The sequence below is a fragment of the Lepisma saccharinum genome, chromosome 8, assembly GCF_977018435.1.
Source record: "Lepisma saccharinum chromosome 8, izLepSacc3.1, whole genome shotgun sequence".
NCBI classification, from domain to species: Eukaryota; Metazoa; Arthropoda; class Insecta; order Zygentoma; family Lepismatidae; genus Lepisma; species Lepisma saccharinum.
The window spans coordinates 90055181-90080915 of NC_139236.1; the positions used below are offsets into that span (position 1 = coordinate 90055181).

Sequence of the window (25735 nt, forward strand, 5' to 3'; positions counted from 1 at the left end):
TCAAGTCGTCCCTGTTGACAAACGACGCTAGTGGCAACACGTCTCTGGAAGTTACGTCAGAGCCATAGTTGGCTGTGTTGGGTTGCATACATACAGGTTAGATTTTTCAGCGCTTGTAGCACAGAAACTACACGCTTTCGACGTACTCTTTATAAGGAAAAGTTACTTGTTTTTATATCTACTAGCAGCCAACCGTTGTTGAAGTTGTTTTGAGACACCCTGTATATATGTATGTGTGTACGTGTGTGTGTGAACATGCACATGTTTGAAACTCAGTTTCCGTTCTCGTCAAACAAATCTTGTTGTCTTAGCAAGTTGCAACTTGTCCCAAAGTTCGTCGGCATGCTCCGATGCGTTCCGCGTGAAGTCATTTCGCACACATACGTGCGTACATTGCGAAATCGCAGCCTGACAAGAATCGCATTTAACTTTGCCCATTCGTTCCCAACGCACGTTGACTTCCAAACGAGAACTAAATCTTGACTTATCTCAATATTACTAACTCACGGCTAGATGGAGATAACTGGAATTTCGCAAAACCAACTTCAATTTCGCACAAAGATTGGGAACTCAAGCTGTATCTTCGTATTTGTCAACTTTTGTTTCTGGTAAGAAGTATACAGCATATTAATGAAAGCTTCTGTGTTGAAAAGGGTTATTCATAGAGCCCGTATTTGTATGCAATTACATATTCTATTCCTTTCTAAAGACATACCTTGAACAGGAAAATGTCAACGAATTATATAACTGACATGATTTTGCATATTAGGTTACATATTTTTACATATTTGCTAATTTACTTTACGTAAAACAATATATTTCGGTATTTTTTTCTCCTATATTTTCGATCTCTGAAACATGATTAAGAAAATTTGCAGCTCATGTGATGTCATATTTTCTAATCAATGAGATTCTTAGTGCTTATGGCCACCTAAAAGTGACTGACAAGTCGAAACACAGGCCGAGAACCAAAAGGAAAGAAAGGGAACTGTTATTTATCGACAGATTCTGGAGATTCCCTCCCCCCCTTCCTTCTGGGTACATATTTTCGTTTCCCTTTTAGGTTTAGGCAAAGCAGCTAGAAACTTGGCAACGCTGGACAATAAAGCTACTTTCCTGTACGTAGCGAGTTACACAATATGTTCCCTTCTACAAAAAGTACAAAAGTAGCTATGTATTTTTATTCGATTATTTTTTTCTGTAGATGCTTCTTTCTACAATTTGTTTCGAAAGTTAAAGAGCTCTCTTACATATTATACAATAATTTGCGATAATTTCCGTTGGAAGCGGCCCTGGCGCCCACCCAACGTCGAATAACATGGGTACCTGGGGGAAACCCTGGGAGCGGAGTAAAGGCGGTCAGGGGCGTGATGCTGATCACATCACCCCCACTCATGACCGGATCAAGAAAGTGTGGGGCGTTACCCCCACACCCCCTATACGCCTTCATGGCGTGGTGCTAAGCACAGGGGAGCACTTTACCTTTTTTATTACCTTTACAATAATTTACGATGTGAAAAGTAATTAATAGTTGACAAAATTTGTTTCTTAAATATATACACGTTCCTGTGCTTTTTTGAGCTTATAAATTTGATACAAATTTTAATTTAAAGAACTAATGTCCTTAAAATTATGTTGAATATGAAAAATTCAATATGCTGACCAAGGCAGAAATTTATTTTATTATAAAACATAAATAAACTAAACGTAACGTTTCAACCTTCTATCAAGGTCTTCTTTATAGATTTGTTACTTCTTCATGGGGCGCAATGACAAGTGTTAAACTTATGACTGAAACTGTTGTAGCAGAAACAGACAAAATTGCTTTAGCTGCACCCTATTTACGTATTTAGATCATAGTTGTCCTCATATCTAATTTTCAAGAATTCGTGTTTATTTTCAAGGCACTCACTATTAATAAGGCGCGTGTGTTTGGAATGTTGTGCTTTTCACTATGCTGTTTGGGAATATAATTCAAATTATAGTGTCTAGTGTGTTTGTGTTTGTCTTGTGTAGTAGTTGTGGTGTCTAGTGTGTTTGTGTTTGTCTTGTGTAGTAGTTGTGATGTGCTTGTATGTGGGTTTGTCTTGTGTAGTAGTTGTGCTGTCTAGTGTGGTTGGGATTGTCTTGTGTAGTAGTTGTGCTGTCTAGTGTGTTTGTGTTTATCTTGTGTAGTAGTTATACTGTCTAATGTGTTTCTGTTTGTCTTGTGTAGTATCGGTGGTGTGTATGTATGTGTCTTGTGTTGTAGTTGTGCTGTCTAGTATGTTTGTGTAGTAGTTGTGCTGTCTAGTATGTTTGTTTTGTCTTGCGTAGTAGTTGTGCTGTCTAATTTGTTTGTGTTTGTCCTGTGTAGTAGTTGTGGTGTGTAGTTTGTTTGTGTTTATTTTGTGTTATTTATCTTGTGTTTGTCTTGTGTAGTAGTTCCTCCATTCATAGGGGGTTAGGCGTAGAGCTGACAACTCTGCACTGTAAAAAAAAAAAAAAAAAGTCAAGAAACAGTAATATAAGGCCATGGATGTTCCCAAGGTAAAATATTCCGAAGGTAAAATAGTCCCCCGTTCGGATCTCCGGGTGGGGACTACTTTGGGAGGTCCCTGGACTAAGGATAAGATCTACGTTAGGAATAAGGATATTAAATTAGGCACCTGGAATGTTCTGAGCCTTTACCGGCCTGGGGCATTTCGGTGTACAGTTAATGAGATAGTTAAGTATAAATTAGATGTAGTAGCTGTCCAGGAAGTTAGGTGGCCAGGAGAAGGGAATTGTAAAACTAAAAATTATACTTTTTTCTATGGTGGTACTGAAAATCATAATTTTGGAACAGGCTTTTTCATAAATAATAGAATTGTCTCGGCTCTTAAAACAGTAGAGTTTATTAATGATAGGATATCATATGCAGTTTTACAGGGTAGGTGGTGTAAAATTATTTTAATAAACATACATGCTCCAACGGAAGAAAAAGATGATAATACTAAAGATGATTTTTATGCAGAGTTAGAACAGGTCTTTGATAAATTTTCTCAGTATGATATGAAAATTCTGTTAGGTGACTGTAATGCACAGATTGGCAAAGAAGAGACATTTAAACCCACGATTGGTAAAGAAAGTCTTCATGAATTAAGTAATGATAATGGTATAAGATTGATTAGTTTTGCAACCTCAAAGAATTTAATTGTGAAAAGTACCACTTTTAAACATAAAGATATCCATAAATATACCTGGTCTTCTCCAGATGGTAAAACTCATAATCAGATAGATCATATTCTCATTGATAAGAGAAGGCATACTAGTATAATTGACGTTCGTACACATAGAGGTGCTGACTGTGCCAGTGACCATTATTTAGTAATTGCTAAATTAAGAGAAAGACTCTCAGTGATAAATCATAAGCAAGAAAATCTAAAAGTTCTAAAATTTGATACAGGAAAGTTTACTGATGAAAGAATTAAGAAAGTTTACTGATGAAAGAATTAAGAAAGATTACCAAATTAAACTGTCAAATAGATTTGATGTTTTGCAGGATTTAAATAATGATGAAAATATAAATGAAACAGACGTAAATAAGAATTGGGAGCACATACGTAATGCAATAGAATCAGCAGCTAAAGAAAGTATAGGATACCATAAACCGAGAAAAAGTAAGCCATGGTTTGATAATGAATGTCATAATCTAATAGAAATAAGAAATCAGGCTAGACTTAGGTGGTTAAATAACTCTGATGATACAAATCTAAGCAATTATAATAGAATAAAGCGAGAAGTTAACTGCACGTTTAGAAGTAAAAAAAGAGATTATTTGAAAAGCAAAATTAACGAAATTGAAACAAACAGCAAAAATAAAAATATCAGAGATTTATATAAAGGTGTAAATGAATTTAGAAAGGGGTGGCAAACTAAAGTAAACTTGATAAAAGATAAAAACGGTGATTTTCTAGCTGACCCAAGCGATATTTTAATAGATGGAAGAAATACTTTAATGACCTTTTAAATGTCCATGTAGGAGATAAATCAGAAGTAAATGAAGTACACACAGCAGAACCTTTAGTTCCAGAACCTAACTTGACTGAAGTTAAAGATGCTATTAAAAGTCTAAAGAATAACAAAGCACCTGGCATTGATTTAATACCAGCTGAGTTAATTAAATATGGTGGAAATTCATTAATATGTCAAATTCATAAATTAATTTGTTTAATATGGAATAAAGAAGAAATCCCTCAACAGTGGAAAGAATCCATAATTGTTCCTGTGTTTAAAAAATGTGATAAAATGAACTGCAATAATTACCGTGGAATTTCTCTACTCTCAACAACATATAAGATATTATCTAACATTCTTTTAACAAGACTAACCCCATATGCTAATGAAATTATAGGTGATTATCAATGTGGATTTAAACGTAACAGATCAACAACAGATCAAATTTTTCACATCAGACAGACACTTGAAAAAAAGTGGGAATATAATCAAAATGTCCATCAGCTATTCATTGATTTCAAAAAAAGCATATGATTCGGTCAAAAGAGATAAATTATATAATATATTAGTAGAGTTTGGAATACCTAAGAAGCTTGTTAGTATGATAAAAATATGCACCAGTGAAACAGAAAGTAAAATTCGTGTGGGTATTAATATGTCTGACAAATTTACAATTCATGATGGGTTAAAACAAGGAGATGCATTATCTCCATTGCTCTTTAATTTTGCCTTAGAATATGCTGTTAGGAAGGTAAAGGAAACTAAAGAAGGACTAAAATTAAATGGTGTGACTCAGTTGTTAGCATATGCAGATGATGTAGACTTACTGGGGGATGATGTGAATACAATTAAGAATAATGCTAAAATATTTTTCAAAACTGCTAAAGAGATAGGTTTGGAAGTTAACAAAGAGAAAACTAAATATATGCTTACAGGCCGAAACCAAGTGTTAGGTAATAATCAAAATCTAATTATTGATAACAACTCGTTTGAACCAGTTTCCAAATTCAAATACTTAGGAGTAATATTAACAAATGAAAATTATATTAAAGAGGAAATAAATAGTAGGCTTAATTCAGGAAATGCATGTTACTTCTCTCTTCATAATGTTTTGTCTTCTCGTTTAATATCTAAGAAACTAAAAGTTAAAATATACAAAACAGTAATTTTGCCTGTAGTATTATATGGGTGTGAAACTTGGTCCCTTACATTGAAAGAGGAACATAAATTGAGAGTATTTAAAAATAAGATCCTTAGGAAAATCTTTGAACCTAAAAGGGATGAGGAGTCAGGTGAGTGGAGAAGGTTACATAATTTAGAACTACATAATTTGTATTCATGTCCAGATATTATTAGAATAATTAAATCAAGAAGACTTAGGTGGGCAGGCCATGTGGCACGAATGGGAGAGGAAAGAGGAGTTTACAGGATTCTTGTTGGGAAACCTGATGGTAAGAGACCTGTAGGAAGGCCAAGACGAAGATGGAGGGACAACGTTGAGATGGATCTAAGGGAAATCGGTAGGGATGGAAAACAGTATATAGAACTTGCTCAAGATAGGGAAAGATGGAAGGCCTGTGTTGCTGCAGCCATGAACCTTCGGGTTTAAGAAGGCTAGGGAGTTAGTTAGTTAGTTTTTAGCAAGGTCTTCTTCAGACTCTGCACCAAGTACAAATGTAACAAGGTACAAAACAGGACGATATATATATACACAAAAATTACTCCCCTCCAGACTATTAGAAAGTAGTTCTGGAACATTCTAGCAGGTGGCTTTCCCTTGTCAACTTTTCTTTCAGCTGAAAAAGAATGTGGTTGGAATCTTTATCTCACGCTCTATTTCCTTCACTCTTCTTCCTTCTTCTCTCCTCTTTCTCTCTTGTCCTTTCCACTCTTTCTAACACCTTCTTCCATTCTTTGTTTAACTTCAGTACCCCATTCCAGTTCATTGTGTCTTCTTCACCTTTCTTCTCTATTTCCTTGGAACTTTCTGGAGGGGAGTAATTTTTGTGCATATATATCGTCCTGTTTTGTACCTTGTTACATTTGTACTTGGTGCAGAGTCTGAAGAAGACCTTGCTAGAAGGTTGAAACGTTACGTTTAGTTTATTTATGTTTTATAATAAAATAAATTTCTGCCTTGATCAGCATATTGAGTTTTTCATATCATGGAAACAAGGCTTAATGGGGTTGTTATAGTGTTGAATATGTTAAAATAAAATAAATATCTAGCAGAATTCTTGAAATTACTTGAATACTCGATTATTATTAATATTACATATTCTTTGATACTACATATTTAGCTACATATGCTTTTCATAATATATATTTAGGTACATATTTTATCAATTATTGTTGCATATTGATGTACATATTTTGTACTTTGACATTACATAAAAATCCGGGATCTACTTATTAGGCAAGTATTTATAGGACTACTCCAAGGAAATCTATATAAATGACTTTACAATCTTAAGTTAGAGGTGCTTTTAGCGTGCAACCCCGAAATGCTGAATGTCTACAGTGAGTTCCATTAGTACTACCGTGCAAATTGTCCATCACCATGTTCGCGCACTTTATTTGACCCAATGAAAGCTTCAAGAATTAAAAGAAAACTCAAAACAAGCTGTTGACATCTTCTGCACCAGAATACATAAAGGTCCATCGCTTAAAAACGCATAGGATGTACGAGAAAAATTAATGACAATAGTCTTGGACAATTTGCACGGTAATGCTCATGGATCCCACTGTACCTATCAGGATCTTGTGTATAGGTACTCTCAAGAACAAGATTATTATGTTTTTAATTACGAATTCAAATATACGTACACGTACATATTATCCTTGTAAAACGTTAATTTTAAAAACATAGCATTATTGTATTGTTACTTTTCCTACATTTGTGATGACATCCAACATACATCAAACGATACTTCCTAAATTTCACAAAGAACCAGCAACGTGCCTACGAGTTCAGATAGCCAATTAGGCTTCTCCGTCAGGTTAATGACGTACCTTCGTTATATTCGTTCATTATAATCCCTACGCATTCATACGTATAATGGGTTCGCTGTATCCGAATTTCGCTAAGACCGAAATGTCTTCCTTTAACCTGATTTGATAACTTGTTCAATTTTCAAAACTTAACAGAGTCCACTACTTTCAGATTTGACTATGTTGTGATTTTAAGGCTGACATTCTTTCTCTGAAGGACAGCGCCCCTCTTGCCACACTCTGGACGTGGTGAAGTAAGGAGTGACCTTTAGAGAAGGCTCCCATACAGTGGCGAAATCACAGGGGGGCAGGTGGCATTGCCCCCTCCCCCAACCTTTGACTAAAATGAATTCTAAGGGGGCAAACAAGTGTACCTGCAGGGAGCAATTACCGCCCACAACTTCAAATTTTATACAAATAAAAATACATTTCGTAAAATTTTCTTGCTCGCTTCGCTCGTTTACTCTTATTAATTCAAATCGTAGCTCGGGGGCGGCTGGATTCGGCCCTGGGCGCCTAACGATCTAAATGAATATAAGTTGTAAGATTGATTGGTTGATTTTTGGTTTTAAGTCCACTTTACGCACAGAAAGGCTAATCGGGACTGGATCTACAGTCTAAAGTGGGATCCGAACCACTGTGCAATGTGTCTCCACCGGGTATCGAACCCGGAACCCCTTGATCACAAGTCGACGATGTTACCACTACATCAGGGAAGTACAAAAGTTGTAAAAGAGAGAATGCATTGGCGTCCCGTTAAATTTTTTGCACCCTATTAAATCAATATTGAGCCTGCCCAAAAATTGGATCCAAATATTTTCTTGCTCGCTTCGCTCGCAATCTGTCTTTGTTATCAGTAATGCATTGTAAGTTTCCAGACAAAGATATGATACTTGTCTTAATTGATTTTGTTTTAAACAATTATTTTGAGGAGAGGGAGCGTGCACATTTCAGAGACAGTTTATGTAATTTTTGCTGTTGGTTTATTGCGAGATGGGTGAATTGGATGTGTAATGTGTTTAAATAACATAGCCTATGTCGTATATAATATGTATTAAATAAACTTTGAATACGTACACAATTTAGTGTCCAAGTCGCTCCATGTTGCATATATGTGAAACACATATCGTGCATGAAAGTTATACATGTTAACAGTGGCGGCGATTAGGGGGGGCGAGGGGGACAACCCCCCACTTTCTGCAACTTTTGCTTCCGCACTATGCTAAACCTTTTGCCAAGGGAAAGACCCCTAGTTTGCCTCCTAGTTTTGTCACTTTGCCCCCCATCCCCCCAGTTTTGGGACCCAATCACCGGGTAAAAAAGAATTATATTTGGAATGCATTTATCAAGCATTTTCTTTCTTTCAAAAATAGTTTGTGTGCTTGTTTTCCATTATTAATGTGAAATTGAACGCGTTGAAAAAATAATTCAAATAATTTGTTTTTACACAAATGCTTTACCACCAACTTCTACCCCGTTTCTGCATAAGTTACAAGGGTAAATAACGTCTTGTTACTACTATCACCGATAATAATAATAATAATGTTGGTCCCGGGTTCAAATTCTGTATTGGGCATGGATGTTTGTGGGTGTCCATTCATTAATTTCATCATATCATCACGCATACCCATCTTCGCAAATTAGCCAAAAGTGGCACAAGAAGCGAAGTAAAATAAAGCAAATCAATAATAATAATAATGCTAATAATAATAATAATGTTATAATAATAACATTATTATTATTAGCATTATTATTATTAAAATTATTATCATTATTACTATTATTATTGGTATGTTTATCCTGGTACTTGCCCCCCACCCCCCGACAAAAATTCGTGGTTGCGCCTCTGCTCCCAAAGGTCAACTTGAAGGTTGCAGGTGGACGAGGCTCTGGCGTCTGGACGTACGACCAGTATAATCCTCTGTAGGGTTGTGTGTTGTCCTTATATGTTCTGAGTGCTACCTTACAGCCTCAGCGTTTAACCTAGGTGAGGAGGTTTTAGTCCTGGGAGAGACATGTTGATCTCGGTTACGGAAAGGGTTTTGTTACCGTGTAATGTCATGGGTGGAAACAGTCTACACACAGAAAACTAAATGCATCATATCGATTGTTGCACCAGAATGCATCGATTGATGGACTAAAGTGTGTTTCATGGCATCTTCAAAGAATCAGATTGACATTTGATGCATTTGGGTGCATTTTTGTATGTCGTGAAAGAAACACCAAAGTGTATCATTTGATTGAAGTGAGGATTTCTTTCAGTCGAGATGCACTTCAATACATCAGTTGATGTTCCTTGATGCACCTTCCTGCATCTTTTTGAATGATGCACTTAAACGTTTGGTCTGAGCTACAGAGTTTATCCAAAAAGATGTGCTGGAGGGTGCATCAAGGAACATCAACTGATGCATTGAAGTGCATCTCCACTGAAAGAAATCCTCATTTGAATCAAATGATGCACTTTGGTGTTTCTTGCACGACATACACAAATGCACCCAAATGCATCAAATGTCAATCTGATTCTTTGAAGATTCCATAAAACACACTTTAGTCCATAAATGGATGCATTCTGGTACATCAATCGATATGATGCATTTAGTTTTCTGCGTGTAATTGCTGACGCACCCAAAAGTTTCATTAGAATCAATGAATCAAAACCCTCTCGCCTAGAGACCAAGAGACATTTCGTATTGGAACTGTAGACAAAATGACAACATGAAACAGACACACCTGCTCAACGCTTCCCGTCCATAAGAACAAAGCGGTAGCAAGCATTTACGAACGAAGTTTAACAGTGACCCTTTTCGGTGTAGCAATTATAAGCATGCGATTGTAAGATATGTCGTTTCTCGCTGTGAAAACAATGTCCAACTTAGTTTACATACAGCGTGTTTACCACAAGCAACTTCCTACAGATACGAACCCGACGTGGACACTTATCAATGTCTGTATTGACACAATACAATGTGTCAGAGTGGTAGCACGATATTGTGCCTTATCGAGGTTCCTAGCATGCAATGTCGAAGCGATATCTTTAAACCGCACAATATTATGTTTGGGGCGTAGCTTGCTTTCTCGTTTTCAATTATATGCATGCATTTTTATTTTGTAGTTTTCTTATTTCTTTGGATCCCCACAACGGCGTAGTGTCCGTTGCCTTGTAACCAAGGGGTCCTGGGTTCGATAGCCGGTGGAAGCACATAGTGGTTCGGATCCCACTTTAAACTGTAGGTCCAGTCCCGATTAGCCTCACGTAAAACACCAACTCAATCAATCAATCCAATTATTCCTTTGGCCGACCTCCGTGGCAGAATGGTTTGCATAGCGCGTTACGACGCCAGGGGTTCCGGGTTCAAATCCGTGTGTTCTTTGTGACTGTCCCTTCATCAATTTAATCATATCATCACTCATCCCTGAACGTTCCCGATGACGTAGTGGTAACTTCGTCGACTTGTAAACAACGGGTGCTGTGTTCGATAACCGGTGGAGGAACATGGTACAGTGGTACGGATCCCACTTTAAACTGTAGATCCAGTCCCCATTAGCCTATCTGTTCATAAAGTAGATTTAAAACAACAAATCAAATCAACAATCATCCTCATTGTCACGATTAGCCAAAAGTGGCAGAATGCAACGTTATGAAAAGCACAAATTCTAAACAGCTTAAATTTTGATCTAAGCTTAAGTTTTCTCATTGAAAGTATTGAAAAATGGATCTTTAAGTATTGTTTTTACGAAACATTAATCTGAACACATGCGCCTTTTGCTAGGATGCAATATTAATTGGACATTATCCATTCTAGTGCTTTACGAGAGAACACGGCTTCTCTCGTCTTCAGATCAACAAATGTATTTGAATGGTGGTGCGAATCGAACCTATGACACACCTGTGACTCTGCTACAAGTTCGGTGAGCTAGACAACAACTCCACGGCCACACAAATTCTGACTTCGAGAGCTTGTTGCATTTGTTTCTCCTCTTAATCTCTTCGCAGAACACGCCTATATGATCATCGCCGATGCAAAGCAGTTATAGTTCACCTTCCGATAATAAGAAGTCCACTGGCAACACTGCTTGCCCCATACCACCTTCCACAACATCGCCCAACTTCTCCTTCCACACTGCCAGCACTCGTGGACGAAACCAGCGCCAACTGCTGTAAGGTGGGGACGTCGTGAATTATAAGGCACCTCTGTGACACTGTCAAAACTTGTTTTTGTTTTTTTTATTCCAGCACACACACATACAAGCAAGGGCGAGCTCGTGTTGCGTTTTTTTTATCAGGTGCTACCAACTTCTCTTACCCTTTTTTTGTTTTTGTTGTTGTTTTCCTCTTCTAGCTTCCCCCCTTTTTGTTAGAATTTAGTTGTCCCGATGCCTTTGTGATTCCCCAGCTGTCGCGATGCTCGCTTGTTCGGCATTTTAAGGCGGTGCGCCAAGGGGCTCGAGCAAGAAGTCCACAAGTGGCGAGAGGAGAAAGAAAACAAAAGACGGAAGAACTCCAGGTATGCTGATAGGGTTTTTCCTTCTTTCTCTCGGAATGCAACGTGCTTGGGGCGCGTGACCCGTTCCCTATCAAGCACTTGTAGATTCCTGCACCAAGAATAAAAACTAGGATCACAAACTCCTTCTCTAGTGCAATCTGTACGTGTGAGGCGTTGACTAGAGCCATCTACCGAATGGTTCCAAACTATCTGTTGTAATAGGAACTGAAGGAAACCGCCGATCAAATACGTTTATCATGAAACAAACTTAAATTTTCACATTATCCATGCTATGAATGTAGAAAAAGATAGGTAATTTTCTACTTTGATAGCTTATAGAATTTAATTTAACCAGTTCTACTTAAAAGTCAGCCAAAAGCGGGCACTAGTACTAGGAGAGTATCATGGTCTGCTTGGTCGATTGCCCTGCCACCTGGCAGAACATTCGAAATAAAAGATTAGCCTCGAGTTTTCCATCAATGTTAAGCCATGGTTAGATATTTCAGGTAGTCTAATGGTTAGGCTCTTGCCATCCATGCGAGCGGTCCTGGGTTCATTTCCAGTTGTTAACTCCTCTAATATGTCTGTGTTGACCCAGAATTTGACAATTTGGGATCCACTTGGAAGTAAGGAGTAGCAGAAAACCTGAGATTTGAAAACCAAAAGCATTCTTGCAGGCCACTTGAAACCTCGAACCAGGCGCAAGGATAGTTGACGAACACCTGAAACGCAACTTTTAAGTGTTTAAATTTAACCGTGTAACATTCACTAACGATAAAATAAAACTAGTTATACAGCTTGGTTTTGAACCTACCATATCTGATTTTATCCAAGCCTCGTCGCATAGGCTGCTACCCTCGCATATTGCCTGAGAAATGTTAGTATGGTCGCTAGATGGCAGTGTTGAGTTATTTCTTTAAATTTACAAGCAGTTCGAAATTTTATAAGTAATAATGCTCTTGTTTTAATTTGTTACGTTACTCGTTAATTCATTGTCAAAAATAGCACTAAAATATTTTAACGTATTTTGAATTTGTAGTAATTGCTAATCAAATACTAAAGTTCTTTATAATGTATGTTTTAAGTTATACAGCTATCAATCCCAATAGTAAAGAATTGAAGACTACAAATATTTGTGCACTTATCTCTCGGGTTATGATATATTTCTAAAAATTTCACTAAGAAAATCGTGAGTGAAAATAGCTATGGTACCCAATAAGTTTTGTAGCTTTAGCGGCAAGGATGTTGATTGGTTACCGAGCCAGACGTCCTAGGTTCGAATCCTAGATCCCTTTGGTCTACCAATCAGTACTATACTCAAGTAGAACTAGGTAATACTATTGTATCCCAAATACGATTTTTAATGGAATTTAGGAGTATATTGAGAGTGTGTGCCCTCATAAAATATTGTCTCTTCCTCTGCGTATCAATCACTTATTCTGACGTCTTTATCGGTTGAAAACCTGTCGTGGAATAACCGATTTGGTTTCATCTGTGTTATTTAGCGTCGCTCTTCTGCCACTTTTGGCTAGTCGCAACGATGAGGATACATGATGATATGATGAAGGGCACTCAAAACAAACACACGTGCCCACGTCGGGTTTCGAACTCTGGCCTGGTAGTGCCACCGCCGCGGAGGTCTGATGACGTGGGATAATCGAAAGTTACGAAAATCGGCTCAGTGATTAGCACGATTTCGCCTCGGAGTGTTTCAAATTCGAGTCCAGGCTTGGACATTGGTAAGTAAGCAATTTCATCAATTTATTCATCCTCATCACAGTGATTAAGGAAAAATATTCTACTTTTTTTTTTTGCTGGGAATGAATAAGTGTCCTGTTATCACCTGAATCTTGCAATCATTGCTCACCACCTTCGCGATCAGACAAAAGCGGGGAAAAGGAGACGCTAAATTAGCAAATCACAATACTCAATGCTGTCCAGTCAAGGTCGGGCAACCCTGATGTAAATAGCGCGTGCGGCAGAGGCGAGCTGGCTAGTGCGCTGGCAACCCTGCGCGGTTGAAAGAAAACTGCTGCCAATCGGGGTCTCGCGGGCGAGAGAACCGCTCGGTCAGAATTCGTGCCGCTTGCTTGGCGATTGGACGGTCGTAGGTGGCTCTGCGGCGAGTCGTGTGTTACGTGTCTGCTACGGGAGTGTGGTGCGAGCGAAATACGTCTGGCTGCCAGCAAGTCTGCAACGAAGGGAGCTGCAATTTGGAAGAAGGCGCTAGGTCTACAAGGAGAAGTCTAAGTGGAGAGATTTTTGTAAGGAGACGCCGAACATATCCTGATTTCTATGTAACGGTGAGTACTCGAACACGTCTATTTAACTAACCACAGTTCGAACCCCACCGCGGGCATTGTGGATATCGTGCTTTTACGGGTAGTTACGGTAAACCTTACAGTTTTCTTGGTCCAATACCATATCTAGACTGTTCTTGGTCTGTAGGGGTGCCGTTTATTGAAAATTTTAACCACACAGTACACCCTGAACTGCATTTTGCTGACTTCTACAGTCTGGCATCTTAATCAGGGACAGTACAGGGTGGCCCGTAAGTCCCTACCCATTTACATATTTTATGTGTCCAGTGTATCTGTGTGCTGTCCTTCATTCTCGCTGCATAATATTATGCGACGCCATGTTCTGTGAGACATTTTTCGGAACATAGCAGGGGTTATTGTTCCAAATGCCGCTGTAACAGCTGCCCTCAACTCATCATTGGAATTATAACGTTGTTTCGACATAATGTCCTTTATGTATCCCCTGAGAGAGTTATCACACCTTGTCAAGTCCGGACTTCTTGCAAGCCATTGCATAGGCGCCGGGTATAATATTATGCGCAACATCACACAGAAAACTCTATATACTAGATACATAAGATATATGAATGGGTAGGGACTGACGGGCCACCCTGTAGAATCCTCTGTGCTCCGCCCATTTGGGTTTGTGATTGTCCCTTCAACCATTTGATCTTATTAACATTCATCCTCTGAAAAGCGAGGTAACAATAAAGCAAATCAACCAATCAAATCTCGACTGTTCCGTAGTTCCTTGTCTGTTGTTTACGTCGCTTTTCTACATCTTGGTTAATAGCGACGACGAAGTGTGTAGGACAAACACAATTATATATTCATGCCTTACCCAGGGATCGAATCTGAGAGCTCTGGCTTCGTAGCCGGTCAGTTAATTCGAGCTGCAGTAAGGACGTTACCGGTTCAGCCATTGTACAGAGACAGTGTCGTGGCTAGCGCTGTCACCTTGTAGACAATAGGTCCCGAGTTCGATTCCCAGCTTCTAACTGCATATCCTGTCTGAGCCTAAACTGAACTTGGAACTAACTTCACGAATCTTGCTCTCGTACCGACACTAGAATGGCGAGACGAATCCGATAGTCTTCTAGCGTTTAAAGTTATGGCATTGTAGCCAACAGCAGAAGCGACCTTGTGGTGGAGTTGCAGGTGGAAGCGAGTGAAGAGACGGTCAAACCGGCCTCGATTCTAAGACGCGTAGGGAAACTGCGATGTGCGTAGTAGACAAAAATGTTGCTCGAACAGAAAATTGTCCCGACAACCAAACTAGTGCCAGAGTTCCATTCTAATGTGATTTGAGCGATGTCTGCTTTTATTAAGAGGTTTCGGGTTCGATTCCTGTTGTCGGTACATGAAGGAAGTTCTAATCAATCTTTCGGACTGAGCTTTTGCTTCCGATTATCTTGTGTATCTTATACACGCGAAGATGTTTACCTAAGTTGTTTGTGTGTGAATGTGTCTCTGGTGAGATATGATTCCCCCCCCCCCCCCGAAATGCATCCTGGAATTTGACCATGGAATCTTTGTACCCGCATTATATTCGCCTTTAAGTAATTAATACTCTTTACGATTCAATGGAAATTCATTTTTCTTATCGAATAACCAAATATGAAGCAGATACTGCGTTGGTTTTCAATCCACATTTTTAATGTGTAAGAGTACTACATTATATGCTTGAGGTTATATTCGAAAGAAATCTTACTTGGACCGGAGTTAATTTTTCCCCAATAATGAATTTCTGTAAACGGATGTACTTTACCGTTAAATTACCGTTACTGTGTTACTTATGAAATATCATCAGAGTTATTTTCAAACTTTATACTCTACTACAGTTTCCAAAATAAAAAAAAATGTCCATTTCTCAGTTATGTTTGCTTTGAAAATGATTAACTGAATAACATTCTAAACAGTTACTTTTCAAGACAATGAAAAACCTTAGTGACCTTTAAAACTGAGTTAAAGGTATAGCTATCCGTTGTGCATTGCAACGTACCGTAAGGGTAACGTGCCGCATATGCGCGCTGCAACACCAAGGGTCCAGAGTTCGAATCCTGGCCTGGACATGGGTGATACTTGTAAGTGCGTCTTCATCAATTTCATCATATCATCACTCATCCTCATCTTAGAGATTAGCCAAAAGTGGTAGTAAAGCCAAGCAAGATAAATTAAATCAATAAATGCATCAATAGTGACCGTTTTTAATTATTCAGTTTTAGAAACATAATATTTATACTGCTTGCCATTACAAACAGCAAAATAATACATTTCATTTGGCAGAAGACGGGAAAATATAGTGACAATATAGCTATTGTGATGTGAAAGCCGTTCGTCTCTTGCCCGCGGGCAATCCTCCACTCCCTCTAGGCAATTGATCGGATGGTACTTTTAACGAAAACCACGGACGTTTCCTTTAGTTTCTTCGTGATTTAAGATATTTCAGGATTACTAGGCTTGTCCTTGTGCTAATTGGCACCATAGAACCTTAGCTTTTGATTTGGGTGTCATATATTGCAATTCTTAGTCATGCCACTTTGCCGTTTTGTTCTTGTGAGCCTCTCTTTCATCTCAGAGTTACTCCTTTCTCATCGCGGTTAGCTAAAAATGGAAGAAAAGCGACGCTTAAACGAAATATTTGTTCTTGTGAGGAAATATATTATTTTATTCACTCATTAAAATTATAATACTTGTTCCTAAACGTACTGCCCCACATATTACACATACACAGTACAATTCCTTATTCATTTTCCTCATCTTTTGACAGTCGGTTATTCATACAGTGCATGTAAATCAACCTTTAAGTTTTAGTTAGATATTAGAAAGAAAGCAAAATTTATTAAAAAATGCTATATACTACACGCACGATATACATGGACTTAAACCAAAGCTCACACGTTTGATTACGATGTTCATAATGACAACGAGTGAACTTATGGTGATACGACTTTTGAATCACCCTGTAAATGAAATAATAAATGAAAAGCTATGTGCGTTTGTAGACAGCATCCGGACAGGAGCTGCATTTCCCCCGCGGGGCGTAAGAACACAATATAAGCCAACGAAATTGACAGAGCAAATACTTAGTTCCTGCTTCCTTCTGCAGAGGGCAGTACCGTAGCGGGGAGAAAGGTCTCCTAAACCGTTTGCCGGGAATTTTTAAATATTTACCCAGACGAGATTTCCGGGTCGAATTGTCGCCCGGAAGATGGCGCTGCCACGGGGAATGGGACGCGATGTCACTGAGTGGAAGGAGATTGGCTTTTTGGGCGTGTTCCGCCAGGCGGGAAGTTGACCTAATAAAGCTCTCATGCCGAGGAAGCTGATTAAGCTGCTTTGAGCAGTTAGCTCTTTAAATTAGCTCCTGTGTTCCAAACCACGCGCAGCTAAAAGTTTGACCATGAGAGGCAAAAATCGAATGGTGCACTCGCAATATAGGCTGATACGAGTATCTCTGATGCTTTGAAACCTTCATTGATTGTTTATTTTGGTTTGGTTTATTTTACTTTGCTTTTCTGCTACTTTTGGCTAATCACGACGGTAAGGATAAACATGATGAAATTCATCGAGAGACTCACAAAGAGCACCCATGCCCGGGCCGGTCATAGGCAGAGTTCTGGAGGGGGCAAGGGGGGCCTGCCCCACCCCAACTTAAAAAAAGACTAAAAAAATAACACACGATTAAGTTCAGTTACTACATTTTTGTTATGAAGCCATACCGCAAATCTTGACGTTTGGCATAATGACATGTACGGTAATTGCGCCGCAATAGCGGGTCTTAGACGATTTGATTGATGTGTACAGCTTGAAGAAACATAAACGTAAAATGACTTTGTGTGGAGTCAACAGTTACTGCTGGGGCATCAAAAGAACTTTTCAATTTAATTTTTCTAAAATTTCTGAAGCTTACTATTGTACCGTAACTTTTTTAAAGTAATACGAGTATTGTATCAATAAAAATGTAATGAAATGCAATAATCGTACGTTTTGCTTCTTTTAAAACTGACAACCAATATACTAATTAATATTTGTTTACTTAAGCGATGAAATTTAACATTTTCAGATCTAAAAGGCCTAAAACTCAGTGTTTTTAAATTGTTGTTTTCTTAATTTCCGTAGGGAACGCCTCCGAACCCCTTATAAATTAGGGGATATTGAATAACCCTCAAATACATCATATGCTTCTCCCAGAGTCTGCCCCCCCCCCAAAGCAAAAGCTCAAACTCCGCCCATGGCCGGAATTAGGCCCCCTGGCGTTGTAGCAGACCGTCCTCTAACCACTCCCCCACGGAGGTCTGCGCTTAGCTATTGGTGCTCAGGTTTCTCTGCACTTTAATATTCACGTGTTTTAGTGTTTACATCTTTCAGGGTTTTTTTTTTTTTGTAATTTCACATACATGTGAAATACGTATATAGAATAAATAGTGTTTCGATACTGACGCATTTGTTGTCGGTTTACATTCACTTTTCTATTTGGCTTTTTATTTTTTTGTCTATTTCACGTCTCTCTTTCTACCCTTCTTAGACGCGACGATGATGAACTGATGAAATAGGGGATTGGACAAACACAGTGGCTCGAATTACACATTGACCTGTAGATCCACTCCCGATTAGTCTTTGTGCATTAAGTGGACTTAAAATAGACTCAAACACAATGGTACACCCGGGGGTCCAAAGGGTGAGCCTTTCCGAACACACCCAAATGGTAGTACACCCTAGGCTGCATTTTGCAGACTGACGAGGCTCTGGCGTCTGGACTCGCAGCCAGTATAATCCTTTGCAGGGCTCGTGTTGTGTCGTCACTTCATCCATCTTATAACCATTCATCCTCATCTTCGCGATTAGCCACAAGTGCCAGAAACATGAAGGAAAATAAATTCAATCAATCAATCTATCAACAATTGTACAGTCACAGGCAATAAAAATCGGAACACCTGAATCCTGAAATACTCGCTTCCATGGTTGTTAAAGCTCCAGGAACCCATAAATTCTAATGGGTTCTATTGGTTTCCGTTGCAGGACCGGAATCTTTATTCTCGCACAATTTAAATTCGGTCCAAGTTGGGTATTGTTACATTGAAAAAAGGTTCCTGGACCGAATTGAAATACTTTACAGATAAAAAGGTTATTTACGGTGCAGAACCCATTTACGCTTGCTGATTTTCTCTCCTGAACCGGAATTGAATTTATTTAAAAATTCCTTGACCTTTAACAACCCTGCTCGCTTCCCTGAAAGCCGTTATGTGTGTTGCCTAACTATACGGCGGTGGTAGAAGTTGCCATTGAAAATTTGATGTTTTAATCCACTTATCGCCGTTGAGTTAGGCAACACGCACAACGCCTTGCAGGGAAGCGATTGTGTCAGGATCAACGTTTCCCATTTTTATTGCTGGGGTTCGAACTGGAACCTCTGACTTTGATTTGATTTTTTTGCCGTCGCTTTTCTGCCACTTTTGCCTAATAGCGACGATGAGGATGAGTGATGATAGGATGAAATTGATGAAGGGGCACTCACAAAGAACGGCCAGGGCCGGATTCGTACCCGGGACCCCTGGCGCCGTAATACTCCGCACAGAGTCTGACAGGTTGTCATGTAATATATAGTAAATTGTATCACTTCATGTAGTACGAATACTGTAACACTTAATTTATACCAACGCTGAGATAAGGTTAATTCCAGATTTAAACGCAGCGTAAAAAGAGGAAGAAGCCTTTATTGTCCTACAGACAAAATCAATATCCACTCGAGTATCCCGTGTGTAAAGAATCTCCAGGGAGTTAAAAAGAGAAGAAGAAAGAGGACGTGGAAAATTGCTGAGATCAGTTCCTCTCCTTCGGCCCATAACAACCATTGATCCGCTCAACTTTTCTCCCGTCTCTCTCTCTGCGTCACGAGAGAGAGAAGAAAAAATTTTCGGTCATCTGCCCATTGAGCATCGTTCCCCAGGGTGAGATTTCCAGTTTAGAAAACACTCAGACCCTCTTCATCTCACTTCCGGCGGCAAATTTCCTCTCGCAGCATCCCAGATAGCTGGACCAGAACCCTCTCTCTCTCGCGGCCTCCGGGCGGCTGTAAACGCCGAAGTGCCATCCTTCGTCGCGACATTTTGGGAGAGGGACAGTTCGCTACAAACTGGGTACTTACTGGCGTATCAAACAGTGTGCACGGGATGTGACGTCAGCTGAGCATGGATTACTGCTATGGCCGTTACAGCACTTTAGTGCCGGTTTGAAGAGCGAGGATATTAATTCCCAACCAGTCCTGAGGGTACGGTGCCGAAGTGTACACCTGGCCAAAATGGTGAAAAATATTATTTTTGTATTTTTCTTGAGCCTCTACTTGCGTCGAGACTTGCTTTCAGTGAGTTCCATCGCCGCTGTTATCTAGCTCAACTAGTCTGTTTCTTTCACGAAGCTTTTCAGTTATCAATGATGCTGGATAAACGGCAAGGATCGAACGCGCTTGCACCAGGATGAGAATGTTAGATAGTCGGGAGCTGTCAAGTACGTCACGGATAAGTGAGAAGTAAAGTAAAATGAAAGTAAGCTGAATTGATTGATTTGGTTATATTTTACTTCGCTTTTCTTCCACTTTTGGATAGCCGTGAGAATGGGGATAAGTAATTGGTGAGTTTCTGTTTTAAGTCAACTTTATGCACGGATAGGCTTTCTGAGACTGGATCTACAGTTAGAACGGGATCCGAACTACTGTGCCCACACAGGGTATCGAACCTGGGGCCACTTGATTACAAGGTACCGACGCTATCAGGGAGGCTGGGTATGAGTGATGATGATGTGATGAAATTGATGAAAGGACGCTCACAAAGAGCACCCACGCCCATAACTGAATTCGAACCCGGGACCTCTGGCGCCGTGTCGCGACGTGCTAACCACTGCGCCACGGAGGTTGTAAAGGTAAGCTAGAGAAAGCACAATGACTGCAATCCTGTTTTGCCGGCCCTAAATCTGATTCTGAGAGGAACCTTGCCGCCGCAGCATGAAGTTGAATGTTCCTACCTGTTTAACACGCTAAAATCCATACACACACGCACACCCAACATAACCTTAATGGTGATGTATAGCATCCCGGACGAAAAAAAAAGAGAGGGAGACAGCGAGTGTGTGTGTGTCCGCATGTAACTCGATTGGGCGCTGACGCTCAAACACGGCTGTTGAATTTGTTTCCGGGTGATGCAGCATTGTCGCTTTTCGTCCGGTGACACGAGAGTCGAAAGTCCACTCGAAGCTCGCCGATACCGCCACCACCTAATTCCGGACCAAAAAAAGCTGGAATAACACGACGTGACGCGCAGAGCAAACCGCATTACTCCTCATTATATCGTCTGCCGCGGCGAGGAGAGAGAGAAAAAAAGGTCGTGCTCACCAGGACAAGAGGTCACCGCAAGCTTAAAAAAAAAAGAGGGAGATATGTGTCACTGGACGTAACTCTGGGAGAATTTTAAACAGGACAAAAAAAGGGATGAAAAAAAGTAGTATTACCATCGAGGCAAGAGAGAGGGAGAGATTTTTGCAACAGGATTCGTTTATAAACTCAGTATTATGTGGAATTGTAACCGGCAATGAAAAAAAAGAGCATCTGATTGAATCAAATGGAATTTTAATCTAAGCCCCAAACACGCCGACAGTGAGGTTAGATTATGGATATTGAGCGTAATGCTTTTTGTCTCTCTCGCAGTCATAAACGTTGATAATTTTCTGCTGCTGCTCGTATGACGTAATGGCTCTCATCGTGTATGCTTCCGCGGCTCTGATTATGGCTGTGTGCTGGAGACCTGATTATCAATTAGTGTCGGAACCAATGACTTTTCATGTTCGTGAGTTTATACACAGCATAGGGAAAGCTTTTTTTGCAGTTGTGGTCTTAAAACTCGGGATTTTTCTTATGTTTCTATTGTGTTTTGGTTATTTAACGTCACTGTAGTGCCTCTGTAGATTGATTCAGATTATGAGATTGACGACTAGATAGGTAAAAACAACGCTCGTACCCAGAGCGTGTGTACATCTTTTAATTTACAATTTGTTCGTAGATCACTCTGTGTAGAGGACAAGAAAAATATTAAAGATTCAATAATTTCTGCCTGATAGTTTTTTTTTTTATATAGGGATCATTATTTTCCTAAGAAGCGAGGCTCCGAAATAATGCATAATATGCTCTTCAGAAATCTTAATAGTTCTATTTCATCGCCTTTTAATTTTGTTAGTTGCATAATTGGAAAGATATTCTGACATGCTACACTATAGTCTTGTTCAAGTGTATCGCTACTAATTGTTCATTATTATTATTCAATTTCCAGACGGAGTGACGGCGGCGCAGTACGAAAACATGGGCCCTCGGTTCGAATTTTGGAAAATATATATTTGTTTCATTGTTTATTTTTTCATCTATTTCGTCAATTCAATTTTGCCATTGATCTATAGTTAGAAAAACTACGTTAAACAACCTCAAGTACAAAATAGCACTAATTGAGTATGTGCAATCATGCTCAAGAAACACTACCACCGCTCTAAATCACATACAAATCACAACATTTATTTCTAATAATGTTTTTTTCGTGGGAGCTATGAAGATTTAATGAAATACAATCACCCATTTCGTTTTCTAACTCTTCGCGCCGTCTCTCTATAAGCGTCTGACGGCTCAAGAGGTACACTGTGCTTAGACAACTCTAGGGGAACCACGTGCCGAGTTTACAATCTTGGCGTCAGATGTTCTGCTAGCGTCTTTAGGCAGTAATTGATGCTCCTGGCACTTTATCAAATATGTTTTACCTGTTTTTCTCATATATTATGACCCAGATTATTCTATAAAGTTATGTATCGTCTGGTAAAATGCATTGTAATTCTTACCTAATGTTGTGTAAACAGTCTGTAACATATACTTGAGGATTTTGCTACAATTGTAGTATAACTCTTCTTATGCAACATGTTTAGAAATTCTTTTTAGAAGAGATCTAGTTAAGATTTAGTGGATATTCCTCGGGACTTGGCTCCATTCCAATTCTGATAGAGTTAGGGTTAGACTCCTCTTCTTCTTTATCCACTATTGATGCACCGCGACACAAAGGAAGCGCCACTTATCAAGGTTTGATACGAATTCAGGAATGGGATTTATCCACAGAATCTATCCCACATATCTGATCTAGTACCTACCAAACCTAGTGATGTAGGGTCCTCATTGTACTATCAGTCACAATGTATATATTGTACTCTTGAGATATGGTCAAGCTATAAAGATACTTTGATTAACACCCCTTGTTTGCTACTCGCAACAAAACCACTAATTAGATCTTGTTTTCAGCTTAAATTACTCGCAAGGTACCCAACTCCCTGCTTCTCCTGTTGCCAGGGAAGGGATTTGTAATGCATTGCTGCTACCGCCACACCATCTAGCGGTATTATTACCAAACAATCATAACGCATCGGAGACTAATATGTTACCTCCGTACTACGGGAAGTGAGTTTGTGTGCAGGGCTATTATTAAGAGGGTGAGGATTGTGGCCATTTCCCCCCGTCCCCCCTTCTAGCCACGATAAGGATCAACGGGTTGAATTGTTGACGAACCCTCGTGTAATTTTAGAGATATTCATCGGATAATAATTTTTGTCCCCGTGTCAGCGACAGACACCAGAGCGTGGTTGCATTGTATATGTTCAGGTTTTTTATTCGTGCGCCCATTGTTAACGTTTACCTTGTGTGATTCCGAGCCACCCTTAATGACGAGTGCAACCAGAGTCCTCTGTTGGCGAAAGGGAGAGTTAGATTTATTACTCCCCGAACGCCAAGAGCAACACACACCCAGTGGACACCCTGCGCTGATAATAGCTTGTAAACCTCAGAGAGGCTACCGCCAAGCGGCGCGGCGATAGACAAAGGGTGAAACGTTAATCATGAGAGTTCCCATCAGTAATTCTCCTCCCCCTTTGTCGCTTAATAAGCTGATAGGTTTCGTTTATCCGTTACAAAGGGTAACCGGGGGGGAAAGTTAATGGAACCATTTCGAATCGCCGTTATGAGCCGCGAAACCGTTTTAAAAATGTTTTCGCGAACAAATTGTTGCGGAGTGCGTGCGACAAAAAATGATTACACACTCTGCATGAACGATAGGAAGTTTTAGATACGAGACCGTGCTGTTGGGTTTAATGCTATACACTTTTCCGTACCTTGTTGTGGTACATGATTGGCTCTTCCTAGATGTCTTGCGGTGACTACTTCCGTCTTCATTTTAGGCTTGTTTCTTTCGAGTTTATCCAGATCTTCTTAAGGTCTTCTCTCGCTCCGGTGTTTTATCATGTTCTCACATTACACACATGTTCAAGTTTGATACGTTTCGTTCGGTTTTCCTAATTTCAAGAAACGTTTCCATATGCAGATGTTGAGAGAGGGATCTAACTGAGTGTCATAATAAGTGCTAGGCACTGCCCTCACTTTGTTCCGGGTTTGTTCAGTATCTTCTCTAGTTGTGTAGATCGTTGATTTTTTCTAGTTTTGTTCTTCATTCTTTTTCTTAATATTGGGGGTGTAAAGTGTCACCTTTTGAGAAAGCACCAAAATGTCAACCTCTTTGTCACGTAGTACATTCTGTCCACCCTAGTAACGAGGCTCTGGCGCCTGAACCCACGGCTACAGTATCCCTGTGTGCTGACGGGCCCATACATTTAAAATCATTTGATTTTTGTCAGTGTTAATGTCATTTGGTTCTTCGTTCTTATCTTAATATCTACTTTTTTAATTTTTATTTTTCCTATTATTTTCTCGATTTAGTCATACCTTTCTCTCTTTCGTTTGTTTATTCATTCCTTCGGTTTCTATATTTTTTCCTTTATTTTTTCTACTTTCGTTCATTGCACTTTCCTTTATTTTTCTCTAGTTCCTTGTTTTTTCCTCACTCATGCCGGCTCGGTGGCCGATGGACATTCCATCCATACCCATCGTCGTGATTAGCCAAAAGTGGCAGAAAAGCTACGATAAATATAAAAAATCAAATCAACTTACGTTTTCCTTCTCGTTCTTTCCCTCCTTAGTGTTAGTCACCCATTTTCTCTATTTGTTCCTCCTTTTGTTCCTCTTTCTTCGTCTGCTTTTCGGTGTCTTTTACATTTTCATTCTTGTCGTAGCTGCTCCCTTTCTGGATGGCCGAGAGCATTGAGTGATCGACTTACGATCTGACCATTGAGTGTTCCAGGTTGAAGTCTTGGCCTGGACATGTGGAGTTTCCTTGCAGACACCTTTCAACTACCTCAGCCGAGTCTAAAAAGCCAGAACAGTAACATTAGGAAATAAATAATTCCTTCCTCCATGCAAATTACTAATTGGTTCCGACGATAAGACTTAGCTTGTCGCCACCGTTTAAGATTCCTGCCGCCAGAACACACACATCTGCTCGTTCTCAATCGACCGCACACAACTCTCTCTCCCGGCTAATAGTCTCACTTAGAGGGCGGAGCTTCGCTTTTACTACCCGCGGACACGCGAATGGACCGAAGATCACCTGTGTGACCGCCCATTGGGTGACGGTTCAAGAAACGGAAGATTAACGGGGAATCCAGTCGTCCGTTTCGTCGCCCGTATTAATTAACCGGCCAGCCACGACTTGAATTATCTCTTTCAGTCCATGCCCTTGACTGTGTCCGTTTCTCGTTCCTTATTCAGGTGCGTGGGTGCTTGTGGTGCGGTATGTTTTGAGGAGCTGCCTTCAGGTGGAGCTGGTGGAGCCAGTACTGTCCTGATCAAGGCACGGTTTTCCACCTTTTCTAATATTTATCTCTTGTTGGTCCTTAATTGCTGCCAACGTATATCGTCGATGAGTTATTTCTACGGAACTGGACGCGGTTAGGGAGAAAGTGATTTGTGTGTGCAGATTCCTCTGCTTGTCTAATTTTGTTTCTCGTTCTTTTACAGATTTTCCTAGTTGTTTCTTATTTTGTACCCTCTTCTCTTGTTTTGTTCCTTATTCACTA

At 39.7% G+C, this 25735-nt stretch overlaps 1 protein-coding gene across 1 annotated transcript in view; it reads left to right on the forward strand.

The window, feature by feature from the left end:
* The first annotated feature begins 13507 nt into the window (after window positions 1-13507).
* The window catches only part of LOC145991893 (uncharacterized), a 284703-nt gene continuing 272475 nt past the window's right edge, over window positions 13508-25735 (forward strand). The window contains exon 1 of the mRNA XM_083127926.1: window positions 13508-13756. The gene's annotated coding sequence lies outside the window, so the exon portion shown is untranslated. The remainder of the gene's footprint in view (window positions 13757-25735) is intronic.